Below are 8,762 nucleotides of genomic sequence, written 5' to 3' on the forward strand. Positions count from 1 at the left end.
CTATTATAAAATATGATATAGTAATGTATTATATGATGCAATATTTTATAACATGCATGATATGTATCCCAAAATCTTATTTTTATATCATATAATATGATATTGTATCATACTAATTATATGATATTGTATCATGATTTAATATTGTTATGTGTAATAGGTTACATTATGGTATTGTTCCGTATGATACGACATTGTATTGGATAATATGTTATGATAAAATCTTCCTTCTGTATGTATAATTTTCCTGCCATCCATCTTTCTTTCCTAGATATTTTTTTAATGGAGTGATTTTCACATTTTGGTTTGTTATTATATCATTAAGAGTGCAATTGCAACGCTTAATGATAAAAATGTTTGCATCATTAGGGGTTGACCTTGTAGCTTTTTGCTTGTTTCATTAAGTATTAGGTCTGCTTTGCATTCTTGACGCTTAATGATAAAATTGTATCATCAGGCGGCGATTTATCATTAATGGTTGATATTGTCAACTGTTAATGCAAGAATTTATAGCATTAGGGGTGGCAATTGCAACGCTTATTGATATTTGAATCATTAATCGGCGTTTTATCATTAGAGGTTGATACAAAGCTTAGTCCGGACTAAATCAGGGACTAAACCTCAAAACCAGACTAAGTTGCGTTTCACAAGGCGTAAACTTAGTCGGGACTAAATTTGGGTTTAAAATTACGCCTGCTAATGGGTAGGCGTAAGTCCTTAGTCTGTGTACAAAAATGGCAAGTGTTTTGTTTCTAACGTAAAATAAACAGAGAATTTTAATTTTTGGTTTGTTTTACGTGTTATCAAGGAAAACATTCACATTTATTGAAATATTTGTACATGTACGTATAACATTAAAAATACCTATTATTCCATAACTGTTCCTATTTCTAAATAAATTAAAATTAAATCAATTTGATAAATAATGGGCTTACCTTATTAAACGTATGTAATATACATTACTACTTGTAATGAAATTTGCCTAAAGTATAAAGAAATAAAGATGGGTATACTCCGATAAACGACATAAACACAATAATGAAAAAGATGCAATAATTCTAAATTAAACACGTATTCCCCAACAAGATAGATGTATATAATACGAATAGATTATTGATTTTTAAATCAACACTCAGTAAGCATAGACTTGAATTTAATGTTTCAAATCAAATTTGAACCTATGAAATGAAACTGAGTTCAAACTATTGAGAATACTTCTTTGAATAGGAGCAACTCAAAACGTATACAATTGTAATTTGTCATTGCGTGTGGTTGTATGTTCTTTACCTATATTACTTACAACTTTACAACACATATGCATTCTCATTTTATTTACTCCTAGAATCTTTACAACACCGTATGAAAGCTACATGTATTTTGAATGTTTATGAACTTGCATTTAGATACAATCAATTTTTGTTTGTTAAAATATTACTTAAAAATATGTTTTAGAAGCATGCAGAATGTGTATCAATTTTAGATCTATTGACAAGAGTGTGTCAAGGTTCTTGAAAATTTTAAAATTTCACATGCACACTCCTTGAATTTTTGGAAATCAAATTCATTAATCTTAATAATTCTAGGATTAAGTGATTAATTGCGTAAATATTTAACATCGATTGTATTTCTTTTAAAATAGGTATTGTTTACACATGTACCATCAATGATCTTCGTGCATATGCATATGTGTAGTTTATTTGTACTCATTTAACTGAATTAATCTTTAATTACTTGAACTCATGATAATTTTGTTTTATCATATTTAAGATGTATGTGTATCAGGGGACGGTTTTTTTTTATTTCCAAGTTGTTGACTTGCAATACAAAAGCGTTGTTTTAGCAATTTTACAGCAGTGTGCATTATTTACAAATTTAACTAGCTTTCATTTGTCATACTTATTATATAAACAATTGTATACACACCCACCTTGACAACCCAAAGCAGATAGGAAAAAAGTAAACCTCAAATGTACTTGTTCAAACCGTAAAGATGCAAAATGTCTTATCCGGAGGGCGATAGGGGACTTTTATAAACCTTTTATTTGAATAGCGATAGCTGACGCTTTAGTGTTTTGTTTATAAATGTTGATTAAAAAACAGGTGTGTTCCTTTAGTAGCATTTTTCCGCTTTTCACCTCAGTAGGAGCTGGTCAAAGGAACAGGTTCCTTCTATTTAAAGGGGCATGGTCACGATTTTGGTCAAATTTTATTTTTCTGTTTTTATTATTTGCAATGCTTTAGGAATGCATTTCTAATGATCAAATAAAATTTGGGTGCCAGTCGTTGAGTTTTAAGCAAGATACAGGGCTCACAATTCTTCGTCATGTAAACAATGCACGTGTCTTGTTTTTGTTTACATAGGTTCAATATACAAGTAAAAATCTTTTTAAAGCTGGTTTGTCTATCTTATTATTCATTTAAAGCATAAATAAACAGCTCCTAATGATTAACACATTTATTTTAGGTCTAAAACTGGAATTTTCACTTCAACATTCGAAATGTTAACAAACGTTTTGTTTACATAGCGAAGAATTGTAAGCTCTGTAACTCGCTTATAACTCATCAAATGACACTCAAATTTTGGTTGCCTATTAAAAATGCCTTACTAAAGGATTGTAAACATTAAAATCGAAAAAAATCTTTTTAAATTCAGTATATGTTTCAAAAACTTTAAAAATTTCAAATGAATAGTTCATCCTATACTAGTTTAGTAACACTATGTAATCCAATTATGTTTATATCAATCAAGAACATTAAAAGGGCATGGTCACGATTTTGGTCAAAAATTATTTTTACGATTTTAATATTTACAATGTTTTAGAAAGTCATTTTAAATAGGCAACCGAAATTTTAGTGTCATTTGTTGAATTATATGCGAGTTACAGAGCTAGAAATTCTTCGCTATGTAAACAAAGTGTTTGTTTACATTTTAAACGTTGAAGTAAAAATTCGAGTTTTAAACCTAAGACGAATGTGTTTAACGTTAGAAACTGTTTATCTATGCTTAAAATAAATACAAAAATAGACAAATAAGCTGGAAAAGATTTTTTTACTTGTGTATTGAACCTATGTAAACAAAAACAGGGCACGAGCCTTGTTTACATGACAAAGAATTGTGAGCCCTGTATCTTGCTTATAACTCTACGAATTTTATTTGATCATCAGAAATGCATTTCTAAAGCATTGTAAATAATAAAAACATAAAATAGAATTTGATCAAAATCGTGACCATGCCCCTTTAATATATAACGAAAATAAAAATGGCGACAAATCACCTTGGCGTACTCCAACGTTACAGCTAAAAAATTCGGAAGATAAGCCATTCATACTGGTTTTTGACTTCACTTCCATATACATGTTTTTGATATAATTAAAACATTTCCCATTCATTCCATTTTTGATTAACTTGCTCCAAAGACCATTTCTCCAGACAGTGTCGAATGCACGTTTAAAATCAACAAAAACACAAAAAAGTTTTTCTTCATTGACATAAGAGTATGGGATAAAAATTGTAGTGTTATTATATGGTCTAGAGTTGAATAATTTTTTCTAAAACCTGCCTGGCTTTCACTAATAACGTTAATCTCTGATGCATATATCTCTAATCTATTGCTTAATACACAAGTAAAAAGTTTTCCTATGCAACTTATTAATGTTATCGGTCTATAGTTCTCACGATGTGTTGGGTCGCCTTTGTTTTTATATATGGGTTTCACAATACCTACAAGCCATTCATCTGGAATAAAACCATTGTTAAAAATAATATTAAACAATTTGTTATATAAATGTAGAAATAAAGAAACTGTTGCCGAAATATGTTCATTCAGCACCTCATCATACCCAGCGGCTTTATTATTTTTGAGTTTCTTTACAGCCTCTAATATTTCTTCATCTCCTATGGTACTGTTAAGAATAGTATCCGACATTTCGATTTCAGCATTTGATAAAAATCATATTCTATATTGGGTTCATCGTCATTTTCTTTCACAATCATTAATACCTCTTAAATAATGAAACATATCATTGATATCAACAGCACATTTATTCGATGATTTTGATGTATTTAAGATTTTCCAATATTCCTTGAAGTTTGTAGAGCGCAAGTTTTTAAGTTTTCTAGTTAAATACGTTTTATAACTTTTGATGCATTCATCTATTGTGTGCTTGTATCTTTTACTCATTACTTCAAGGTTGTCTTTGTTTTCAGATAACTGACATTTTTTAAGAATACGTTTAGCCAAGTCAAAGTTCTTCTTTGCTGTTTTTCATTCTCCATTGAACCAACACTATCAGATTTAACATGTATACTTATTTCATATTTCAAACAAAACATCATTACAGGCTCGTAAAGTATGGGAAGGGGTCAGGACGCCATGTTTTTGATCGATTACTTATATTCTAACTTGAATTAAATGTAACAAATAAAAACCTGGATAATTAATCTCCATCCAACAAAAAATTCACAGTGTGGATTTGGCCAAAACTGGATTTGCCTTGGTGCTCGCCTGTTAGAAAATGAATACATACTTTCTCTTATTGAATGATAGGGTCTTTCAATTCGCAGCCTCTATCATTCAATAAAGAATCAAACATTCGTTATGCAAACAAATATGAGACCACAAACAAAAGCCATCACTGCAAGCAGCCGCCTTGGTTTTTCGTGCTAGACTCAATCTAAAAAGATTAAACATAATGTATGAAATCTTCTGTCCATCTACTCCTACATAGAGACTGTCGATTGTTTGTTCTTTTGCTATGATGGACCAGAATATCTATTTTATTTCAAGAGAAGGGCGATTGTTAAAAAGAGGCCCAGATAACATATAGCTCACTTGAACCAAGAAATATTACTTGTTGGTTATTAATAACATGAACTCTGTCTTTCTTTTCATTTGTTTTTGTTAGAGTTTATATTAAATCAAATTATCGAGATTAAGTCCTTTGCATGGATATCTCAGTATCAATTTGTGCAAGATACAGCACTTGATTTACAACTTTGAAGAGTTATGAACTAGCACTGTAACTGAAACAAACTACACCTATCATGGATTGTGTTATTAAGCATATTTTATACAGTTGTACCCTTACATTTCTTTGCAAAAAGTTTGACCGTGTTTTGGTCTAGTCTACCACGAGCGTGTCTGTAGTTCCCGTATTTATATCTTGACTTTATTATTGATTTTAAAACAGGACTAACACTAACCGATCATTTTTATCCTGGGTGTACCTTTTTTTACATTAAGGTGGCTCTATACACCCACAGTTTATTCCAATTTTCAATAGAAGACCACAAAACATATACTTATCAAATGTTAAAATGATGATAGGGATACCATAGGTATTTTGAAAGAATTTTTAAATGTTTTTTCGTGTTTTTGTAAAATATTTTTTAAAAAGTTATCTATTAACAAATTGAGAGAATTTTTTTTGTCATATGATGGATATTTTCTTCGGACACATAAAAAAATATAAAACTTCGTAACATTCAAAAATGTTATTATTGCAATATTTTTTAGCATTTCCCCAAAACATAATTTTTCATATTTTCTTACTCTGTTGACAAATCATCTGAAAAAGTTGCTCGATGTTTTAAGAAAATGTATTTTAATAAATGTGACATAAAAAATTGAATAAAAATCATTGCAAATAAACACAAAAAATATTTTCAATTTTATTTGGTATGAAAGTTCCTCAGGTAAGGGTTATCGTTCCTAAGTCCCAAGGCCTAAACACCTTGGGGACTTTTCATTTCTGAGTCGAAGAAAATTTCCTAAATATAATGTTGGAATGATAAATACATATATTTCATTATAGTCCTGTATAAGTGAATATATTTGCTTTAATGCAAAACTAAGTCAAATAAATAAAGGGGAAAATTAACTAGGCTAATAGGATTTATGTATCCCAACCTGAGAGAAATTCAAAGCAACCCTCCCATCCCCTTAAGGTGGTAAGGAACATCTGTCGATATTAATGTGCATTAAAGAATATTATCCCATTGAAATACTTTCACCGGTTTAGAATTTTCTTTCACAGTATTCAACCAAAAAATACGTTTTAGAAAATTTTGGAAAGTTAAAAGAATTATTGCTCTCAACGGGAATCGAACTCATGACCTACTGGTTTGTAGTGAACCCACTAACCCACTGCGCTTCGGTGTAACATATCGATGATGGGAAAAATTATACTTGATTTTATTGTTTATTTCGATAAATAATACCACACAACGTATAGGTGTCAAATACCACATTACTTGTAAGCAATGAATTTTCCAATTAATTCAAATTAAATATATTCATTTAACATTTTTTTCAAAACAGCGGTCCCCATACAATTCGCCTCAGTTTAAATCAGCCAGTACCGGAATTGCATGCTTCCAGACTTACTTTTTTGCGTTCTGTGTCATCAAAAGGTGGTGTATAGAGCCACCTTAAGATGCACCATATTTTCCAATATTGACTGATTCTATTTTATGTTCCACACCCTTACGCATTTATAGTTTTCAGGAATTTTCAACAAATTAGAGATATTATTTTTTGACCCCCTCGCCCCTCCCCATAAAAATAGCAAATCAAAATATATTCAGACACGATTTGTCTGGTTTGGGCGGAGTTTTCTTTTGAGGACAAAAGCAAGGTAAACGTGAACTTTTTATCGTTTGCCAGGTATAAAATGAATTGTAAAAACCCTTGTTGCTAAGTGAATCTTAGTTTATTGATTCATGTATCAACTCTTATTGTCAACCAATTTTATCGATTTAAATTATTAATACTGGGGGATACCCTGTTTAGAATCTAAGCGTATTTCATGTTTTAATGGTCTAACACCAAGCATGATGAACATCGTGACAGAAACAAATCGACCATAGGTTCTGATGGGATAAAAAGCGGTGTTTTTTTTATTAAGTCGCTAGGACAGAATTTGTTTTCATGCAGTGCAGACTTTATAATAATTGCTGATGATCTGGTCTCTGCACATTTTATTTTTTGGAGTGGGGGGGGGGAGGTGATGAGAGGCGGATCCAGAATTTGAAGTAAGAGACAGCGCCAATTATAGAAAGGGGGTCTGGGGGCAGCCTGAAGGCCCCAGGTGGGTCCATTGTAAAGCCCTGGTGGGGCACAGGTGGCAAGGCCTACGGAAGCGTCTGGATTCTACATATTTTGCGGGGTAAAAATGAAGTCTTCAAAGTTAAACTTTTGATGTGATTTTTTCGGTGATTTTACTTGAAAGTAGTATAATTACAAATGTTTAAATGTTTTATAAATGTTTGTGGTTTTAAGACCTGTAGCAATCCCATCAAAAGCCTAAGTCCTGAAGAAATATAATAATTTTTCTCTTAGGAATAACGGGAATCAACCAGTTTAAAAATGAATTGGATGATGTAAATGAAGTTTTAAAAAAGGGCACCGAAAAGCGGACCATTCCCTGGCGACATGAAAAATTGTGGGGGATATGCATTAGGAATTTACATGTAATTGAGGAGACCAAATTGTTTTGTAGGAAACATTATGCATATATATATATATACATGTATATATATATATATGTATAGATCGGAGTAACTATGACACAAAGATTTATTTTTTTAAAAACACTTTGAATTAATAATAAGTAATATCTATTTTATCTCTAGCCCTAAATTCTTTGGTATATATATATACTTAGAATTCGAAAATATTACCTGCAGAAGTTACATTGCTTATTTATCAACAATCACTGCACTGTCGAATCAAGAATGTATTTATTGTATGATGAATTGGTCAGAAGTTGATGTGGCTGCAGAATAAAAGTTCTGTTTGGAGAGTATTTAAGGAATTTTATCGGAATTTAAGGATGTAAGTAGCGTGTGTTTGATGTGAGATTTTAAAAGATTAGTGCGAATGTTTCTCGACTTGTTGCAATACTGCTGTTGTCATCGGCAAAATCCCATCGTGATCCCTGGACCGGTAAATGTCCGAGTAAAAATTAACTGGCGAATTGGAGAGAATAATGACATATATCTCCGCTATTTTAAGACCCATCAACTTGAAATTCGGCATGAGTGTATCTTAGACATTACTTTTCTGAAAAATACATGCATATTGCAAGTGTTGTAAAAAATAATTGATTTATAAGGCTTTTGAAGCGAGCTGGTAGTTTTTTATCTGGGTCAGAGTTAGACCCCTTTCTTTATTTATGGTTTCATTGAAATTAATGTTAAAACGGGCTTGGCCACTGTGACTGTGATAAACAAAATATTTGATATTTTTAAATATGACTGTAAAATTATTTGTTGCGGTTTGTTCAATATTTATGCCAATTTTCACTGATATCCGTAACCTAGATAGAAAACTATCTGGGTTTTCTCAATAATTTCCCAACAACCCTCGTAAAAATCGAACTAAATTTTTAGTAGACCATTTAAAAACATAACAGGGCACATTTTTGTGAGACTAAAAACAAAAACAAAACAAAACAAAAATAAAAACAAAACAAAACAAAAAACAAAACAATTTAATAAAAAATTGCAAAAGATTTTTTTTTCCAAATTGTACGAAAGCCCATTGAGCTCATTTTCGTAGGTAAATTTTTTTTTCGCGAATAAGCGCGAAATTTCGCGAATAAACGCGTTACTTTCGCAAATAAACGCGTCACTTTCGCGATTAAACGCGAAACTTTCGCGAATAAACGCGTTAGTTTCGTTTATTCGCGAAAAACATATTTTTTTACCTACGAAAATGAGCTCAATGGGCTTTCGTAGAATTGAAATATGATACTTATAT

The sequence above is a fragment of the Magallana gigas genome, chromosome 2 (genome assembly GCF_963853765.1).
Source record: "Magallana gigas chromosome 2, xbMagGiga1.1, whole genome shotgun sequence".
NCBI classification, from domain to species: Eukaryota; Metazoa; Mollusca; class Bivalvia; order Ostreida; family Ostreidae; genus Magallana; species Magallana gigas.